Genomic DNA, 21,318 nt, shown 5'->3' with positions numbered 1-21,318 from the left:
CTTCTATGAGAATTTCTTGATGTTTATGATACCTTGCATATTTACCTCTTGAAATAGCAATTGCTCTTACTTTGAGTTTATCATGTGTCAGAATTTTCTAGAAACATACAATTGGGCCCACCCAATTCTATCCCCTGTTCCCAGGCAAGGTTGTTTAGGATGTTATTGCCCCCCTTTGAGAAAAGTTGCCACTGTGTATGGTCTTATTTTTTCCAGTCCCGGGGCTTGAACTCAGGACCTGGGGCCTGTCCCTAAGCTTCTTTATGCTCAAGGCTAGTGCTCTGCCACTTGAGCCACAGCACAACTCCTGGATTTTTCTGAGCAGTTTATTGGAGATAAGAGTCTTAAGGACTTTCCTGTGCAAGCTGGCTTTGATCCTTAGATCTCAGCCTTCAGAGTAGGTAGGATTACAGGCATGAGCCACCAAACACCTGGCCTATAGTCCTTTTATGACCTCATAGAATAGCTATGGGTCCAGCTAGCTGCTTATCAGCTCTGAAACTACTGCAGAGAACAAAGCATTTGCTTTTCCTGTCCCATTTCAAGGGCCCTTGACCAGGTCATTATTAGGTCATTTACATGGCTCAAATACAGCAAAACTCTTTTTTTTTTTTTGGTCTGGTCGTGGGGCCTGAACTCTGTGCCTGGGTGCTGTCCCTCAGCTCTTCAGCCCAAGGCTAGCACTCTAACACTTCAGCCACAGTGCCACTTCCGGCTTTTTCTTTTTGCTTAAGTGGTGCTGGGGAATAGAACTCAGGTTTTCATGCATGCAAGGCAAGAACTCTTACACTGAGTCACTTTCCCAGTCCCACAAAACTCTTTATTACACCCCTCCCCTTTCCTTCCCTTCCTTTCTCAGGGCTACTTTCCTATCATGTGTCATTTTAGGTACATATCACTCAAACACAACAAAGCTCCTCTCTTTTTTTTTCTCCCTTCCTCCTTCCCCACTCTCCTTCTCCTTTCTCCAATCCCTCTCTCCATTTCTATTCTTTTCTTTTTTGCTGGTACTAAGATTTGAACTCAGGGCCGGGTGCTATCTCTTAGCATTTTTTATTCAAGGCTAGTACTCTGTCACTTGAATCACTTCCAGCTCTTTCCTGGTTGATTGGAGATAGGAACATTATAGATTTCCCTGCTGTAGCTGGTTTTGAACCATGATCCTTAGATCTCAGCCTCTTGTTTAGCTAGGATGACAGGAATGAGATGGCTATTTTTTGAAGAACTGTGTCTTCAGTGTCCTTGACATTGTACTAACACCTGCTTCACTTTTATCTTTAAATAAAATAACATTTAAGTAAAAAAGCAACATATGTTCTTGAATTTGATTTTCATTACAACTGTTTCTCATTTGCAATCATGCTTAAACATGTTTCTTGAAGTTAGGGAATACAGGGTTTTGCAATTGCATGTATGAAATTCACTCCCAAATGGTAACAACTCCTCTCATTGCCATGAGTATTTGAGTACAGATGCCTTCGACTCACTCACAGAGCTAACCAGTTCACTGGTTCCCACTGATGGACAGGTAGACTTAGGAAGACATTCCCAATTGAGGAACATGTGTTTCTATAGCTGTCAGATGGAAGTCAGTGTGGAGACCCCATTTAAGGAAACATGGTGGACAGAGAAATCACAATAGCCAGGAGAAAATGACCAGGTGCACCAAGAGCAAGAAATGGACTAAGTGGAAGATGCTCCCAAGATATTCCCCATGCATGGAAGTTTCCAACCATGGTCTGTAGGAGAGACAACCAATCAACAGGGTCCATGAAAAGGGAGACAGTCAATCAGCAAAATCCCCACTCCACCATACTGGCTCAGTAGCTAGAGCAACAGAACAGAACAGAACAGAAGCAGCAGCAGAGTACTAGCAAAAGCAGCTCTTTTGATTTGTTGTCCATTAGTTTTTGGTATATATATATATATATATATATATATATATATATATGGGTATCCTGATGTGGACGCTCAGTTCTCCCATTGTCCTATCTGAGTACATGCTTTTCCCAACCTTGGACTCCAAAAAGAAACAGAAAATGCCACATGTCTGTCTCTGTTGGACGTTGGGCATAGGCATCAGGGAAAGGCCATAGACTGGTTTGCTTTGAAAAACTTGGGTGGGGTGTGACCAGTTTCTAATTGAATTCCATCCTATCAGGAACAAGATCTTCATCTCTTCTCAGGGTGCCCTTGACTAGCAATTCCCTCTGCTAACATTGCAGTCGGCTACAGTTCTTTCAAACCCTGGGCCCAGAGGAGTCTGGGATGTGAAAGTATTAACATGTAGATTAATTTCTCATGGCAGTTGTGTTATTGGATTTCCCTCTTTGCCAACTCACTTTAAATGGCTGTAATTACTGAGGTCTCCAGTGAACCTCAAAGTAGAAATGATGTTTGCAGAGAAGGACTGCATCCATTCCATCTACCCCAGAGCTCCTGCACAGACCCTTTCTCTTCAGCAGAATGGAAATGCATTTGTAAAGGTGAAAGAGTTTACATTGCCAGGACCTTTAAAGAGTATTAACTTCCTCCAGGTCTCTGAACGAAGCAATTACTTGGCTAGAGATAGAACCATAGTGATACATATGAGACTAGGTTTCCTTCCCTCCTTCTCTCCCTCTAACCCCCTCTTCTTTTCTCCCTCCCTTTTTCTTTTTCCTTCTTCCTCCCTCTTCTTTACTTCCTTCCTTCCTCCCTGTCCTTCCTTCCTTTTCTTTTTATTCTAGTACAGGGACTAAACTCCAAGGGCTGGCTGTCCCTTAGATTTTTGCCCCAAGGCTAGCATTTTACCACTTGAGTAAACTCTATTTTTAGCTTTTTGCTCAAAAGTTGGAGATAAGAATCCCATAGACTTTTCTATCTGGGCTGGCTTCAAACCAGTATACTTAGACCTCAGCCTACTGAGTAGCTAGGATTACAGGTGGGAGCCACTGCCTTTCTGTTCACATCAAATATGCACGGAACTGTTTCCAATCAAGGCCTCTGAAGGGAGAATTGGGAGAAGAAATCTGGGGGCTTGCAGTGTGGCTATCAGATGAATGATTCTGAACTACAGAGTAGAAACTAGTTTGAGTGTAATCAATATGGATTTTGTTCCCATCTCTAAGTGTAAGAAATAGCCAAGCAGTTCATTGCTCTATATCCAACGAAATGCAGTTCTGAGTCTCAATTTTCTAGTTGCCAAGTGTTGGAGTTTCCCTCCCTTTCTTTCCCATGGAGCAGGGTATCCTATGTGACTCTGGACACATGGGTAATAATGTCCACAAAGTGCAGCTGGTGATGGGGCTCCCCCTTCATGCTTTAGAGTCCATCAGAAGAAGGCCATGGTGTCTCTGTGGACTGAGTACAGGTCTGGCCACCCCTGGGGAAAGTCATGAAATCACTCACAGGAGAACAGGCTCTTTTTCTGAGCACACCTAATGCTATTGTTCTCAATTTTGATGGCTTATCTGAGCATACAGTGACAAGCAGATGACAAAACACACTCAAGAGTTATATACAAGCTGGGCACTGGTGACTCACACCTGTACATGGAGCTACTCAAGAGGCTGAGATCTGGGGACTGTGGTTCAAAGCCAGACTGGACAGGAAAGTCTGTGAGACTTTTTTTTTGGGGGGTCCGGTTGTGGGGCCTGAACTCTGGGCCTGGGCGCTGTCCCTCAGCTCTTCAGCTCAAGGCTAATGCTCTACCACTTGAGCCACAGCGACACTTCAGGCTTTTTTCTTTTTGCTTATGTGGTGCTGAGGAATCAAACCCAGGGCTTCATGCATGCAAGGCAAGCGCTCTACCACTGAGCCACTTTCCCAGCCCCCAAGTCTGTGAGATTTATAACCTCGAATTAACAATCAGAAAAACTGAATCAAAGAGGTAGAGTGGGGACAGGGAAGGTGGCTCAGTGGTAGAGCACTTGCCTTGCATGCATGAGGCCCTGGATTCGATTCCTCAGCACCACATAAGCAAAAAGAAAAAAGCCAGAAGTGGCGCTGTGGCTCAAGTGGTAGAGCACTAGCCTTGAGCTGAAGAGCTGAGGGACAGCGCCCAGGCCCAGAGTTCAGGCCACATGACCCGACCAAAAAAAAACAAAAGAGGTCGAGTGCTACCCTTGAGCAAAAAAGCTCAAGGGACAGCACCCATGACTGACAACAACAACAACCAAAAGAGAACTTGTTACGGGAACCTTCTTGAAAAGCCTAGAGGTGAGACAGGACATTTTTTGGATTTCATACATGTCATCCTGTTTAGTCCCAGGAAAGTTTTGCTGTAGAGAATGCTCACCCCTGATTGTTATCCTATATGGTTAGCTTGTGGTGAGCTTTGTCCCCACCCACAACATGGTTTTTGCCTTTAAAAGCTTTGTGCAAGCTCTGTTCTGGGCTGCAGGTCTTTGGGACAGGAGTCTACCTGTAGACACCGACATTTTACTAAAACTCCCAGCCAATCGCTGGTGGCTCACACCTATAATCCTAGCTACTAAGGAGATAGAGATCTGAGGATCACAGTTCAAAGCTAGCCCAGGCAGGAAATTCCATGACACTGTCACTGTGGCTCAAGTGGTAGAGCACTCATCTTAAGCTGAAGTGCTGAGGGACAGTGGTCAGGTCCAGAGTTCAAGCCCCACACCTGACCAAAAGAAAAAAAAAAGATTCCCAATTTGACCTCTCAAGATGTGGCTTCTATGTATCTTGCAAACTATTCCCATAAAATAGAATCCAGTGAGAAGAAGCCACGGAGGATTTACAAGGAGATGTTCACCCGGGACATCCGGAGGCCTGCTGGCAGCAAGATTCTGCAATTCTTCCTGAAAAGCCTGGAAAGCAGTGAAACGCTCCTCTGTTGCAATAACTCAGAACCTCATTCTGAGTGTTTCCGGCAGAGGTCATTCGGCTGAACACAACCGTGGACTAATTAGAGCCTGATATAGCCAGTGCCGTCCATAAGCCTGGATGGACAGTGGACGCGTGCCAAACAACTGAGGTCTGGTTCTCCAAACTTTCACAGAGTGCCATAAGTAGAGGTTCACCTTACTCCTCAGGTTGAGTAGAGTGTAGCCGTCAAAGCTGGAATAAGTAGCACTCAGGTGAGAAGAATGGGAAGCAGATATACCCAGTCCGCTGGCAGTGTCTTACAGGGACAAGCCTATCTGGCTGCCAAGCCTGAATGTTTGCAACCATGGCAGAGCTCTGCAGGCGCAATTGTGCAGCAATGCAAACTACGTACCCTTGCCAAACTTCACGGGGGTAGAAGAAACCATGGAGGAATTACAAGGAGATGTTCACCCAAGACACCCAGAGGCCTGCCGGCTGCAAGTTTCTGGAATTCTTCCTAAGAAGCCTGGAAAGCAGTGAAATGTTCCTATGTTGCAATAACTCAGAACCGCATTCTGAGTGTTCCCGGCAGAGGTCATTCGGCTGAACACAACTGTGGACTAATTAGAGCCTGATATAGCCAGTGCCATCCATAGGCCTGGATGGACAGTGGTCCCGTGCCAAACAACTGAGGTCTGGTTCTCCAAACTTTCACAGAGTGCCATAAGTAGAGATTCATCTTACTCCTCAGGTTGAGTAGAGTGTAGCTGTCAAAGCTGGAATCAGTAGCACTCAGGTGAGAAGAACGGGAAGCAGATATACCCAGTCAGCTACGGGTACAAGCCTATCTGGCTGCCAAGCCTGAATGTTTGCAACCATGGCAGAGCTTTGCAGGCGCAATTGTGCAGCACCTACATCTCTTCCTTGTCCCCCCTCCCCCATTCACTCTTACCCATTTGTCCTCTTGGAAATTTAACTGGTCATGCATGCCACTACAGCCATCTCCACAAACAAAACCTGCAAAAGAAAATTCAAAACAATCTTCCATTCAGAAACCTGACATTTGACATATGTGGTTGTCCCTCAGGTATATCATTCAAGTTACAGCTTGATGGTAGAAGGAATTGCTGGTGTGCTACTGCATAGGAGACCCTAGGTCCAATTTCCAGCTATTCCACACACCAGCTCCAGCCTCTTGTCCTTATAAAACAAATAAAGACACACAGTGAAGGTGAGAGAAAGGAAATTTATTATCTTGTAGACAAGGGGGAAGACAGCACTTCAGCCCTTCTTCAGAGATATAGACAGGATCAGTAGCTTTGAATACATAACTGGGGAAAGGGGTATAAGAAGTACAGTCTTCAAGCTATGTGCTGGTACTTCACATCTGTAATCCTGGCTATTCGGGAGGCTGAGATCTGATCATAGGTTGAGACCAGCCCTGGCAGGAAAGTCTGTGAGACTTTTATGTACAATTACCCACCCCCAAACCAGGAGTTGACTTGTGGTTCAAAGTACTAGAATGCTAGTCTTGAGGAAGGGACAATGCCCAGGCCCTGAGTTCAAGTCCTAGGACAAAAAACGAGTTACAATCTTTGGTCAAAATTTGGTTTCTTTCTCTCATACAACTTTGTATAACCTTTGAAATAAAAAGCTATTTTAATTAAGTCCTATCTCGTTATATTAGTTACATCCTGTTACAAGTTCCTGCTTTGGCCACCTTGTATGGCCTTTTAAATTTTCCTTTTTAACTACTTAAGTCACATTGCTAAAGTTTTTTCCTCTTTTAAAAAATTTTCTTTTTAAAGAATTATCTTTAGGTAGTTATACATAGGAGCTTCCATTTAATAAGTGAATACAATATGTTTTGATCAGTGTTACCTCTTGAGACAAGGAGAGGGAGACCCCAACACTTGGCAACTAAAAAATTGAGACTCAGAACTGAATTCAGATAGTTGTAGAGACATGAACTGTCTGGCTGGTTCTTACACTTAAAGATGGGGAAGCAAATCCAAATTGATTACATATAAATCAGTCTCCACTCTGTGATTTAGAATCATTCATCTGATAGCCACCCTGTAAACCCCAGATTTTTTCTCCCAATCTCTCCCATCAGTGTACTTGACTTGAAACAGTTGCATGCTTATTTCATGTGAACAGAAAGGCAGTAGCTCCCACCTGTAATCATAGCTACTTAGGAGGCTGAGCTCTGAGTGTTGTAACCCAATCAGTAACAAAACAAAAGATGCCACAATTAATAAGCCAAATTATAGGAGTCTTTATTGTCACCTCTGCAGACCAACAGATGCACAGGAGTGTAGACGTCTGAAATTGTGCTGTCCTGAGACAGCTCAGAGTTAAGTCTTTCAAAGAGAAAAAACACATCTTTTGACAAGCAATGCATAAGACTTTTTTTGTTTTATTTTACAAAGCATATACAGACACAAAACTTAGCATTATCAATAAATTTAGACTTACTTCCCAAATATGGGGTGGCTGGAATACTTTCAGGGAAGGGAAGGGGGAAAGGAGAGAAGAAGAAGAAGAAAAAGAAAGAAGAAGAAGAAGAAGAAGAAGAAGAAGAAGAAGAAGAAGAAGAAGAAGAAGAAGAAGAAGAAGAAGAAGAAGAAGAAGAAGAAGAAGAAGAAGAAGAAGAAAAAGAAGAAGAAGAAGAGGAGGAGGAGGAGGAGGAGGAGGAGGAGGAGGAGGAGGAGGAGGAGGAGGAGGAGGAGGAGGAGGAGGACGAGGACGAGGACGAGGACGAGGACGAGGACGAGGACGAGGACGAGGATGAGGACGAGGACGAGGACAAGGACGAGGACGAGGAGGAGAAAGAATGCACAGGTCAACACCCCTCTCCTAGTCATGGCTGCCTAAACACCTTGAGCTCTTCCTCTTTCCCAGTACCTCCCATGCCACTTCCTTTGTGGTCAGGGAGTGGTTACAATTCTAGGCCAGTTCTAATGGAAATTGAGGTATGTGTGTAGTGGAACCTCTTGTGCCTTTAGCTTGACCTTTGGGCAATAAAGTCCTACTAGGGCCTCATGCACACAGGTCGCATCTCATTCATACTTACATTATGGGATGCCAATCTTACACATGCACAGATTCCCCTCTTAAAAAAAATCTTCCCAGTCATGATCCCCTCCTCTGCTATAGTTACTAAGAATTCCTCCCACACATCCTGAGTGGTAGAAAGCAGAAAGTCCTCCTTGGGTTTCCTATTTTGATTCAGGAACAGATAGTACCCCTATGGTCCTTTTTCAAATTGGAAAAAGAAAACATTTTATCTATTTAAATTTGAATTGTAACTACATGTTAGTTCCCACAGTCAAACACCATTTATGAGAGTTATTTCACCAAGCTGGAATTTCACCTCAGTCAATTCAAGCACTCTTCTGTCTCAGGAGTGAAGGCAATTATAACCACAATACCAAAAGTTCATTTTTTAAACAGTCAACATCATCATTCTAATTATTCAGTCAACAATTACAAAAGGAACACTTTTACAGTGGGCTTTTATAGCCAGGATATTATTAAATGTGAATCCCAAAAAGGCAAATTCATAGAAGGAGGAACATGTGTTTTATTAAAACAACAGTAATTTGTTGACATATTCTGCACACAAATGATGTACATTATGCAAACTAATTTGGCTTTGCTGTTAGCAAAAGATTTTTGTAAAATGGGGGAATATTTGTTTTTTCCATAATAGAGTTTGAACTCAGGGCTTTGTATTTCCTAGACTGGCATGGTACTACCCAACCTGCCTGCCCAGATTTCTGACTGGTTGCAGTGAAGCCTTGGGTCTCACTTTCCACCTTGGCATGATCCATAGACAGATATGCCTACTTTTAGCTATCATCAGCTGTGTGCCACCACATCCAGCTTCTGCCCAAGTTGTCCTCAAATCACAATCCTCCCATACTCAGCCTCCCACATAGGGAACTTTTTTTGCCCCATAGATATTAAAATATTTAAAGACATAATTTATTTCTTGCATTTCCTAAAAGTGATTACAGGCATATTAGATTTAATTTCTGTAACATTATACGTCAAATCTTCTAGAAAAGCTCCTTTGCTTAGCAAAAATAAAAATAAAAAAAAATCCTTTCTTGTCATCCAAGCCTAGTTTGTCCAATACGGTAGCCAATAGTCACAAGCACCTGGGGACATTTAACATGTGACTGAATTTTATTTTATTTTCTGTTGATTTACCTTAAAAGTTTTAAACATGCCAGGAGCTAGTTTCTCATGCCTATTAGTAGTCCTAGCTACCCAGGAGGATTATATCTGAGGATTGTGGTTCACAACCAGTCCGAACAGGAAAGTCCATACAACTCTTATCCCCAATTAACCAGAAAACCAGAAGTAGAGCTGTGTGTCCAAAGTGGTAGAACATTAGCCTTGAGTGAAAGAGCTAAGGGACAATACCTAGGCCCTGTGTTGAAGCCCAACTAAAATAGAACCATTCTAAAGATTTTTATTGAACTTAACTATGGTTTTGATAGTACATTATTTCTTTTAAACTGTTGAAGATTTAGCACCTAAATTAGGCTGCTGAAAATCCATTATCCGTACTGCAGGTTTAATGTAAAAATAATGAAAAGCATCTTAATGTTGTACTGGTAATTTGTAGAAATAGTAACACTTGCAATCAGTTGAGTTGAAGAAAATAGACTACTGACATTATTTTTCTACGTATCTTTTCAAATTTACAAAAAGGTGCTAGAAGGTTTAGATAAAATCTAAAGAGGCATGGTATCTTTAAGCCACTATTTCTGTTTAGTTCAGCTCATTTTACAACCTAGGAATACCAACTGAGTGATGTTCTAATCTTTATAATAAAGATTCTAACAAATTTACCCTTCCCACAGACAGTATTTAAACACTGAGCCAAATAGAGGATAAAAGATTTTAATTTTTGTTCCCATACCTGGACTTGAACCTGGGCATTGTCTCTTAACTTTTTCACTTTCTTCAATCAAAGTTGGTTCTCTCACAGAGCTCTATTTCCAGCTTATTGGTGGTTAACTGGAGAGAAAAGTCTCATAGACTTTCCTGCCTGATTTGGCTTTGAATCAAGATCCTTAGACCTCAGCCTTCTGAGTAGCTAGGATTATAGGTGTGAGCCATCAGCATTCAGCCATAAAGGACTTATGAAGACCTTAGAAATGGCCAAAATGATTTTTTAAGAGAGAATTAGTTGGACTATGGGAGAAGGAACTTTTCTGGATATAATCCTACCCAAGGCATCACTTAATCTGCAGGACTCTGACTGTACATAATTCAGGCAGTCCCAGGCAGGAGACCTGAGAGGATAAGGCTGGAGTAGGGGGGTGGAGTCCAAGGGGTTGGGGGGGTTGGGGGAAGAGCCTGCCTGAGCTGCAAGAAGGTGACAGAAGCTGCTGGAACATAACATACAGGAAGCTGCAGGAAAGGGAGGCCTTCCCTCTGCATGTGAATGTCACACAGTGGGAAGCCCCAGGGTTCACAGACTAAAACATCTGTGAAGCTGAAGACACTAAGCAGAGATCTTACTGTCTATGCACTAGAAGAGACAGTTATATACTAATAAAGCTAAAGACAAAAATCTTGAGCTGGCTTCAATATATATGTGTGATATTTGTTGTTGAACTGGGTGCTATCCCTGAGCTTCTACTAGCTAGCTTTCTACTACTTTGAGTCACACCTCACCACTTCTGAAAACATTGAACACTGTTTTGTGTGTGTGCCAATCCTATGGCTAGAACTCAGGGCCTGGGTTCTGTCCTTAAGCTTTCTTACTCAAAGTTAATGATCCACCACTTGAACCACAGCAAAAGCAAAGTCATTTCTGGCTTTTCTGATGGCTAATTGGAGATAAGAGTCTCATGGACTTTCCTGCCCTGGCTGGCTTTGAATTATGATTCTCAGATCTCAGCCTCCTGAGTAGCTAGGATTACAGGTGTGAGCCACTGGTGTCCAGCCTAAACTAAATAACAAAAACAAGCAAAACACCACATACTCATTCTATTTTAGAATTAGATATTGATGATAGAAAGGTAGAAAAATTCAAGATCTGTGTCATTGTAAGGAGTTCATGTTAATGAACTGACTCTCATGTGGTTTGGAACAAAGAAAACATCCCTGAGCAGTCAGGATGAGAGAATGATGACCATGGAACATGTAATATGGAAGAGGAACATAAGCCAGCCTTTATCATGAAAGATCAAACTTAGACATTGATGGAAGCCGAATTCATATTACACAATCTCAATGTTAACCATGCTTGCCCTCTATTTCCCTAGATAATAACAAAACCTTGCTTTATTATCCCCTACTCAATAAGGCCATCTAGGTTCCCATTTGAAGAGACTTTCATAGGTCTTTTGTTGTTGTTGTTGCCTGTAACTATGTATAAATATGAACCACATTTTACATAGAAAGACTTAGTTCAAAATGATGCAAAGCAGCAATGAGCAATTAGTGGAGGCAAAATTAGGATCTAGTTCTGATGAGCTCTCTATAGGATCTCACAATTTTGCCCTGGTAATTCCTGCATTAGGAAACTCAACACTGCCCTCTAGTGACAGAAAAATCATTACAATCCAGAACTCCTGAATCAGCCACACCCCCCTTTTTACTTATTTTCCAAATAGAGTAATAGGGTATTACATTTATGTCTGGGCCAGCTTGGATGGCAAATTTCCTATTTGTACTTCCCAAATATCTGGAACTACAACTATATAATCACACGTTCAGATTTTTATTGGTTGAAATGAGGTTGCTCAAGATGAGTTCTCTCAAACTTCTTGTCTAGGCTGACCTTAAACTGTAGTCCTCCCAAGTAGCTAGGACTACAGGCAGCACCACTTCTTTTTAGATAAGTTTTCACTGTGTAGCCCATACTGGCCTTGAACTTGCTGTCTACCCAGACTGCACTTGAATTCTCAGTTCTTCCTCAGCCTTCTGAGTGCTGGGATCAGATATAACTTAGAGTGATATCTCCACTTCATTGAAAAGCAACCCAAAAACTCACCTTAAACTTAACTGTCACTCGTACCAACTACTGCAGTTTTCACAGCTTTTCCCTTTCAGAGGTAATTAAATTGACATTGTTCATTTGGATGATGCTTAATGGTCTTGTGATCTGCTGTTCCCTCTCCCTGCTTTGGTAGTCAGCTTCTATAGCCTTCCCTAGCTTTGCACTTGATAATAATGTGGTAAATGATGTTCTTACCATATAAAATATTAACTACTTTATGTTTTGATAGATGTGGGACAGTTTCTGGTAAGCATGAGAGTGATTTTAGAATCCCTTTTGTCCCAGTATAGTGGAAAAAACATAGTAGAAAAACTGTGTAGGGCTGAAAAGGTGGCTCAGTGGTAGAGCACTTGCCTTGCATGCATGAGGCCCTGGGTTTGATTCCTCAGCACCACATAAGCAAAAAGAAAAAAGCCAGAAGTGGCACTGTGGCTCAAGTGGTAGAGCGCTAGCCTTGAGCTGAAGAGCTGAGGGACAGCGCCCAGGCCCAGAGTTCAGACCCCACGACCAGACCCCCCCTCAAAAAAAAGAAAAATTGTGTAATTCAGTGTTTTCCATGGCAGCTCGTCAACTGGTAAGGAGAAGTGGCTATTTTCAATAAGCAGGGAGGGGGCTGGTGGAAATACCAGCATGTGCAGTGAATACTGAGTACATCCTTCATCTTCCTTTAGCTCATCTTCCTCCTAGACTTCTGTTCTTTGGACATTTCACAATGTACTCTCTTGAGAGAGTTCACTACCTTAACAGAGCTGTTGAAGAAGCTCTGCAATGACCCTGAAGGAGGACTGAGCAAGATAACTTCAGTTGGCCCTGAACCTGTATTGTGTCCTCTCTTCAGAGAGATATGACTCTACCATATAAAACATACTGGACTACAGATATATACAAATAAGTTGCCTCTAGACGCTTTATTGGTATTTTTGCCAACAAGGATAGTAAATATCATCTTGATTTGTCATTAGCACTAGAAAGGAGGCCGAAAAGCTGTATAATTTATCTAATCATTTTAGGTTATATTAAGTTACATAAAATCTATGTAAATAAAGTCTGAAAGATTTGTCTAGCCAGGTGCTTGTAGCTCATACATGTAATACTAACTACTCAGGTGTTGAGATCTGAGGATCTCAATTTGAAGCCAGTGTAGGTAGGAAAGCCTGTGAGACTCTTATTTCCAAATAACTAGTTGGTGGAGGGGGGCAGATGAGGAGGGGTAGGCTTGAGCTGTGGCTCAAGTGGTGGAGTGCTAGTCTTGAATGAAAAAGCTCAGGGAGAGCACCAAGACCCTGAGTTCAAGCCCCATGACAGGCACACACACACACAAAATGAAGTCTAAAAGAGAAAATATACATGGAAAGAAAAATAAGAAGGTTTAGTGTTTAAAAGAATTATCTCCCATACTTAATTTTTATTATATAACATTTGTTCACAGTCTTTTTGAGTTTCATAACTTCCTGATGGTAGTAGAAAGGGCATATACATTTAGCAGATCTTTTTTATTTCTCATTTTGTTTTTTGGTGTAAGACTGGAACTCAAACTTAGTACCTGTTGCTTTGGCTCATTGGGTAGTGCTCTACCAACCAACTAAACCATGCCTCCAACCCTGATGTTTTTGTTGGTTGTCGGGCTTAAACTGAGCCTGGGCACTGTTCCTGAGCTCTTCAGCTCAAAGCCAATGCTCTACCACTTGAGCCAAAGCATCCAATCCTAATCGGGTTTTTTTTTTTTTTGCCAATATTGGGGGTTGAATTCTGGTTCTGGGCACTATCCCTTAGCTCCTTTTTCTCAAGACTAGCATTCTACCACTTGAGCAATTTCTGGCTTTTAATTACAGATAAGACTTTCCTGACAAAGCTGACTTCAAACTGCAATCCTCAGATCTCATCCTCCTGGGTAACTAGGATTAGAATCATGAGCTAAAAAGAAAACTTTCTTTATATTTAAGAGGAAAAAAAGAGTGGTCTTAGACATGCCAAGGTCCTAAGTAAAAATGTGAGCTCTTAATCTTTTAATTCAGTGTTTTTCTCCAGTGGAATTCATACCAGTACTTATTTTTAAAAATAGTTCTGTCACCGCTAAAAGATAAAAGCATGAGTCCCTAAAGTATAATCCTAATGCATTTCTGCTGAGTGATAGATGTCTATTGATCTCTGCATAGACAGGAAATCAGATTAGCCTGTGTAAAATTTCATCAGGGCTGTCAAAGCCTGTGATCTACAGCACTGATAGTCTATTGTGACAGTTGGTTGTGTAGTAATATCTGGAATTTTCTCTTACTCATTTGTCTGCCTAGCTGGATGTTGAGACCTGGCAGCAGGAACAGCCTGTGGTACTACATACATGGACCAAAAAATCTGCCCATAAATATGAAAAAACTGCCATGAAGTATCTGTTTTTGTTAGCCCAGGGGCAACCTATTTTTAAGTGGAATTTGATGAGATGTGTGAAACCGAAAAGTGCTAAGACTCACGTTTTTTCTTCCAAGCAATAGTGGATCAAAAACAAGAGAAAGAATATAATAGAGATTATGCCTTCACAGGTATGATTATCTGGAATTTACAGACTCTAGAGGTGGGAAGACACACTTTGGCACAAAAGTTGGTACTTATAAGTGGCCAAAGGTAATTCTTGTCCTTTTTCCAATTTTAGAGCAATAAAGGTATGGTGTTTGGAAAGGACTAGCTAGGCTCTGGTGGCTCATGTTCATATTGTTCAAAATCCTAGCTACTCAACAGGTTGATATTTGAGGAATAAGATTTAAAGCTAGCCTAGGTAGACAAATCTGAGAGCCCCATCTCAACCAGCAAAAAACCAGAGTGGAGACATGGCTTGAATGGTAGAATGACAGCCATGAGCAAAATAGCTGAAAAAGACTCAAAGCTCTAAGTACAAACCTTAATACAGTCACATTTCTAGAATGTAACCACACACATATTTCTGACAGTTGCTTTGATACTCTACTTGTAGAGAGGAACAGTTGCAGTAGAGATTATGTAGCCCACAAAAGCTAAAAATTTAACTATCTGGCTCTTCATAGGAAATTGGCTAATACCCAGGGTTGTCCAGAGTAAATTAAAGAGCTGTTAATTTCTGAGTTCAGAAGGGCCAGTGGATCCAAGAGAAAGACTTGAACCATGGTGAAAGCTAGGAGCCCAGTTGACAGATCTGTTTAATATCTGGGCTGCAGCCTGCTTCAGACTGTTTACTTCTCTCTCCTATCAAGGGTCTTGGTTGAGAACAAAGAACTGAGCCAGTGATCACTGGTTGAGCAGATAGTCACTTGAGTTTTAGAAAGCTGAACAGCAGTTTTCTACTAATTCTGCTTTCTACCTGTAGTTGTGAGTTTTGTGTTTTGGTATCATCTCTGTACATTTCTCCCTTAATAATTTTGAACTTGTAGAAATGGAGACTGCTTTTAAGATTTTTTTTGAGTCACAAAGAACATACTTCACTGCTGAGTTGTTGCCTCCTTCCATCTTGTTGACCACATGACTTTTGTTTGTCTCTAGAACGTGACGTTTAAGATGGTCCTCTTTCATTCTGACAGCAGTAATAATGAATAGGGCTACAAATTCACTGTCACTGCCTATGGCCTGCCTGATGTTGCCGTGTCTTGTGGGTTAGACTTGCAACTCCTTGTTTCTCGACTAATGGGCCGCCTTGACTCTCAGTGCATGACACTCAAGTCTGTGCATCGTAAGTTCACAGTCTTGTCCCTTCCTTTTTCATTACAACTGTTTTGAAGAGCAAGGTAGGAACTCTCTCTCATAGATGGTCTCCACCTCACAAAAGAGCAAGGTATTAATAATGTTTCTTTTTTGTTTTCTTTAAACCAAATCAAAACAGTTTACCCACTGGACACCATTGGGAAGTTTCTTGACTCAGGCTTTGGCCCTATCACAAAATACGTTGTGGATGCCCTCTATGGAGGACAATTGGGAAATTGCTCTTTATAGCAGCATCATAGTCATTTTTAGAGATTTAAGTATATTCCAACTAGAAGGTAGAAATATAGTCATTTGATTGTTGTTTAAGTGAAATTTATGTGAACATAAATAGGTATGTGAATATATATATATTATCCTAAAATACATTAACCACCTTCTTATCATTTGTTCTAAGGGGTAGATTCATAGAATAAATCTTTTGGAGTATTTTATATCTATATAATTTTTAAAATATTTTTCTGATTGTAAAATCAAATATCATTCATCCTAAATGGTCACTTTCTGTTAGGATTTTAAAAAGAGGTAGCTAAGGAAGTACAGCAGTATGTACGTGGTGTTCAGGTAAGGGGTAGGTTTATTCATCATTCCGGCTGACACCAGGCCATCTTGGTCCTCAGCGTGGTGGGGAAAGGACTGGGAAAGAGAGCTTGAAGAGCTGGGAATAAGAGAGAAAATAGCTAGAAAAGAGAGCACCTGGGAAAGGTGGGAAAGAGAGAGCTAGGAAATAGAAGAGACCTGGGAAAGAGAAGAGAAGGAAAGAGCTGAGAAAGAGCTAGAAAAGAGCAGAGAAAGGGCATCTGGGCCTGGGCTAGGCCTTATCTAAGGTATGGGCGGAGAAAGTTGTGGCCACATCAAATTCAGATGTGACCTCAGCAGATGCAGATGTGACCTCTTCCATGTGTGCCAGTTGCCTAGATAACGCAAGTACTGGGTAGAAAATTTGCTGCATGCCTAGATAACGCAAGTACTGGGTAGAAAATTTGCTGCAAGGAGGGTGGAGTCTGCTTGCCATCCAGGAGCCGACTTTACACTTTCCAAAGCCTGTGTGTCTAATTTCCCTTAGGTTCTTTTTTTAAAAAAAATTTATTGTGAAAATACTGTACAGAGGGGTTACAATTACATTGGCAAGGCAATTAGTACATTTCTTATCAAGCATTGCTGCTACCTCCTTTGTTTCCTCTTCCCATCCCTCAACTGCCCCCCGCCCCCCGCCATCCTGCCAAAGTTGTAAAGTTCGTTTTTCAACATAACAATTTGTCCATCTCATTGTTGTAATGGGTCCACCTATATCACTATTTAAACAGTTTGTTTTTGCCCTTCCCCTCCACAAATTATACCAACATCAAATACAATGAAAGCAGGGATTATACCATGGGGGAGGGACATACAAAGCAACAAAGAAATGATCTTATAAATATGTTAGATACAATTGCAAGAAAGAAAAAACAACGTTTGACTACTTATCTTGGGGTTCATATCACCTAGCATCAACTTATCTGACCTTTTCTTCTTGTCTCAGACATAAACTAGTAGTTCAGATTTCAAACTGACAAATAAATGTAAGGAAGCCAACAAAAAAATTCAGTTCCTCTCATCTGATGATGCCTTTACAACAATGAGGAAAGAGTTCATCCTGCTAAGGAATTATGATAGGATATCAAAAAGAAAATTCATTCTTCTAGGTCTTCCATATTTTTTCAATGTAACCTAAATGATGTAAAACACAATATACTGCTCTGATACTTTTACGTTTTATCAGTTTTGCACATTTTCATATGGACTTCACCTCAGTCTACAACATTCCTTCATTATTCTGTCCCTGATATTTTTACACTACCACGACATAAGAACATTTTCATATGATTTTTATTATAAAAAAACTGTACAGAGGTGTCTCATTTATGAGAGCAAATAATGAGTACATTTCCTAACAAGCATTGTTCCCTCTTCCCACCATCCCTTCCCTCCCACCTCCACAAATACGCTCCCCTTCCCCCTTCCCCTGCCTAAATTGTAAAGTTCATTTTTCAGCAGAGTGTCTTGTGCATCTCATTGATACAATGGGTTAACCTGTATCCCTATTTAACCATTTTGTATTTCCCTTCTCCTCGTCAAATTAGAGAAACGTATACACAGGATGTAGGTGTACCAACTTCAAATACAATGAAAACAGGGGTTATAGCGTGCGGGAGGAACATATACAGAAACAAAAAAAATCATATTGCACATCATAAGTACATTAGAAACAATAACAAGAAAGAAAAAACATACTTGTGTCCCTGTCTTTGGGTTCATTTCCCTTAATATCATCTTATCTGCTCATATGCACATAGCTTTTGAATTATTCTGCTTATCCCAGACATATATTAGTTATTGAAAATAAGGGAAACCACGGGACCTATGTTTCTTTGGACTTGGCTTACTTCACTTAATAAAATTTTTCCAAGACTTTCCAATTCCTAACAAATTGGGTGATACCATTCTTTCTGATGGAGGCATAGAATTCTGTTGTGTATGTACACCCATATTTTCTTGATCCATTCATCTACTGAGGGGCATCAGGGTTGGCTCTATATCAGCTATTGTAAATAATGCTGCAGTAAACATAGCTGTGCTGGTAGTTTTAGTATGGTCTTGTTTGTGATCATTTGGGTAAATGCCCAAAAGTGGGATTGCTGGGTCATAGGAAAGCTTTATATGGAGTCTTTTGAAGAGCCTCCATACTGCTTTCCAAAGTGGTTGAACAAGTTTACATACCCACCAAGAATGCAGTAGAGTTCCCTGTGGCCACATACTCTCCAGCATCTGTTGTTGCAAAAATATGGAACATTTCACTAATTTGCATGTCAACCTTGCTCAGGGGCCATGCTAATCTTCTCTGTATTGTTCCAATTTTAGCGTATTTGCTGCCTAATTGAGCACAGAACATTTTTTATATATAAAGTGTAATTGATTTTCTTAAACTAGACAATTCAAAAAAAAAGTAAGTTCAAAAGAATTCTTGTGAAATTTTAGAACCATGTATTTCTTCTTCTTCTTCTTCTTCTTCTTCTTCTTCTTCTTCTTCTTCTTCTTCTTCTTCTTCTTCTTCTTCTTCTTCTTCTTCTTCTTCTTCTTCTTCTTCTTCTTTTTTAGCAATACAACAAACTGTTAAAACCATGTATTTCTTACATAAGCACACATTTAAGAATAAAGTCAAGATTGGCATGTCAAAAACAAAATAATTCCAGATATTTGTTGTTCAAGAGATGTATAAGAGGAGAAATTCATTTATTCTATACAAGGCACCTGTCATAATGAACACTGCAGCAAGTGTTAAGGTTTGTTAAGTTTTAAATGTATTTAATTTTGGGAATTTGCATATATATGCCAAAATTAGGACTGTTTGGCTGGTCATAAACTTTTCTATAAAGTATTTAAGGCTTATGGTAGCAGACATATGGTACTAATTATGTACCTTTCAGAGTTTATACAAACATTACCAATAAGAAATTGCAAAGTCTTTGAGTAAAGAAGCAGAGTGAAGAGTTAAGACTTTGTTAACCATATAGTTTCTTTAAATTTTTAGGGCTTCCTTACTTAACATGTTAGTGAGGAACAAATGATGATATAAGCCATATATAAATGATGAGATGAGCCATAAAAAGTAATCTTAGTGGTAATTTTAAAGACTACTCATAGCCTATAAAACTCTTTTTGAGGGGCTGGGAAGGTGGCTCAGTGGTAAAGCGCTTGCCTTGCATGCTTGAGGCCCTGGGTTCGATTCCTCAGCACCCATAAGCAAACAACAAGCCGGAAGTGGTGATGTGGCTCAAGTGGTAGAGCGCTAGCCTTGAGCTGAAGAGCTGAGGGGCAGCGCCCAGGCTCAGAGTTCAGGCCCACGACTGGACCCAAAATAAAAACCAAAACAAAATCCTCTTTTTGAACATCATAATCTTAGCCAGTTTTAAATGCACAGGAATATGAGAAAATAGTACACTGGTAATTGTTTGGTTTTTTATTTTATTAATCATTAATATTTAACTTTTGGTTTTCTTTATTTGTTGCATTGTTTCCCTTTTTGTAATATAATACAACTTTTTATAAGTCGTCATCAGGAGGTACTTTGAGAAGCTTACTGGGATGGCCAAAGATTTTTTATAGGTGCATGTGAGTTTACAAAGAAGAAAATTAAGAACAAAATATTTATTAAATAAATCATCAAGTACAGTCTGAATCAGGAGGGATGATAAATGTCCACACCCAAAATCTTAGCCCTCGTCGGAAGCGGCGGTATTACAGAGTTGAGACCACAAAAGTGAGAGACTGTTTTTGTGTTTTTTGTTTTTGTCAGTCGTGAGGCTTTAACTCTGGGCCGGAGTGCTGTCCCTGCACTCTTCAGCTCTAGGGTGGCACTCTAGACCTTGAGCCATGGCACCACTTCTGGTTTTCTAGTGGTTTATTAGAGATAAAGTCTCACGGACTTTCCTGCCCGGACTGGCTTTCAACTGTGATTCTCAGAACTCAGCCTCCTGCATAGCTAGGATTACAGTCGAGCCACCGGCACCCAGCATTGTTTTGTTGATTTTTATTTTGTTGGTCATGGGGCATGAATTCTGGGGTCTGGGTGCTGTCCCTCAGCTCAAGGCTAGCACTACCATTTGAGCCTTCATCTTTTTCTACTTCTGTAGTGCTGAGGAACCAAACCCAGGGCCTCATGCATGCAAGACAAACACTCTACCATTGAGCCACCTTCCCAGCTCCTGAAAGACTGTGTTTTAAAAAATCATCTAAACAACATTTGCTTTCTGCTTTGAGTTATATAATGAAATATATGAATATCTTTTTATATTTTTGTGAATTGTCATACTTCTAAATTTATACTAACTTCAGCCACTTTATCCTCTTCAAAATCATGAGAGATTTCTCAAAGTCTCTGAGAGATTTCTTCTGGGAAGATTGTATTTGCACTTATAATTTCTTCTGAGTCATTTTTATTTTCATTTATTTTTTATTTTTTTATTGTGAAAAAACTGTACAGAGGGGTTACAGTTACATGGGCAAGATAATGAGTACATTTCTTATCAAGCATTGTAGCCTCCTCCTTTATTTCCCCTTCCCATCCCTTCCAAGCCTCCCCCCCATCGAATCCTCCCCCCCACCCCCCCCATCAAAGTTGTAAAGTTCGTTTTCAACATGACAACTTGTACTTCTCATTGTTGCAATGGGTCCACCTGTATCCTTATTTAAATGACTTGTTTTTCCCCTTCCCCTCCACAAATTATACCAACATCAAATACAGTGAAAGCATGGGTTATACTGTGGGGGAGGGACATACAAAGCAACAAAGAAATAATCATATAAATGAGTTAGAAACAAATGTATGAAAGAAAAAAAAACATTTAAATACATATCTTAGGGTTCATTTTCCTAACATCACCTTATCTGACCTTTTCTGCTTGACTTATACATTACATATACTAACTATTGCAAATGAGGGAAACCATGGGTCCTATGTTTCTTTGGGCTTGGCTTACTTCACTTAATATAATTTTTTCCAAGTCTTTCCAGGCCCATATCAAGCATTGAAAATAGAAACAGCAATAAGAGACCTCTCATCTAAGAAAAGTCTAGGACCAGATGGTTTTACAGCAGAATTCTACAAGGCCTTCAAAGCAGAGCTCACACCAATACTCCTCCAACTGTTCAATGAAATTGAAAGAGAAAGTTCACTACCGAACACATTCTATGAAGCCATCATAACCCTCATCCTAAAA

The 21,318-nt window shown here is 40.6% G+C and overlaps 1 non-coding gene across 1 annotated transcript; it reads right to left on the bottom strand.

The window, feature by feature from the left end:
• Nucleotides 1–18,377: 18,377 nt before the first annotated feature.
• On the bottom strand, nucleotides 18,378–18,484 carry LOC138835413 (U6 spliceosomal RNA). The gene has a single exon (XR_011374603.1). It is a non-coding gene; the product is annotated as a U6 spliceosomal RNA (small nuclear RNA).
• Between the last annotated feature and the right edge of the window lie 2,834 nt (nucleotides 18,485–21,318).

Source organism: Dipodomys merriami, unplaced genomic scaffold, assembly GCF_024711535.1.
Source record: "Dipodomys merriami isolate MVZ:Mamm:240054 unplaced genomic scaffold, mDipMer1.0.p SCAF_2368, whole genome shotgun sequence".
NCBI classification, from domain to species: Eukaryota; Metazoa; Chordata; class Mammalia; order Rodentia; family Heteromyidae; genus Dipodomys; species Dipodomys merriami.
The sequence above is the reverse complement of the archived record's forward strand: the minus strand, read 5'-3'. Positions and strand labels throughout refer to the sequence as shown.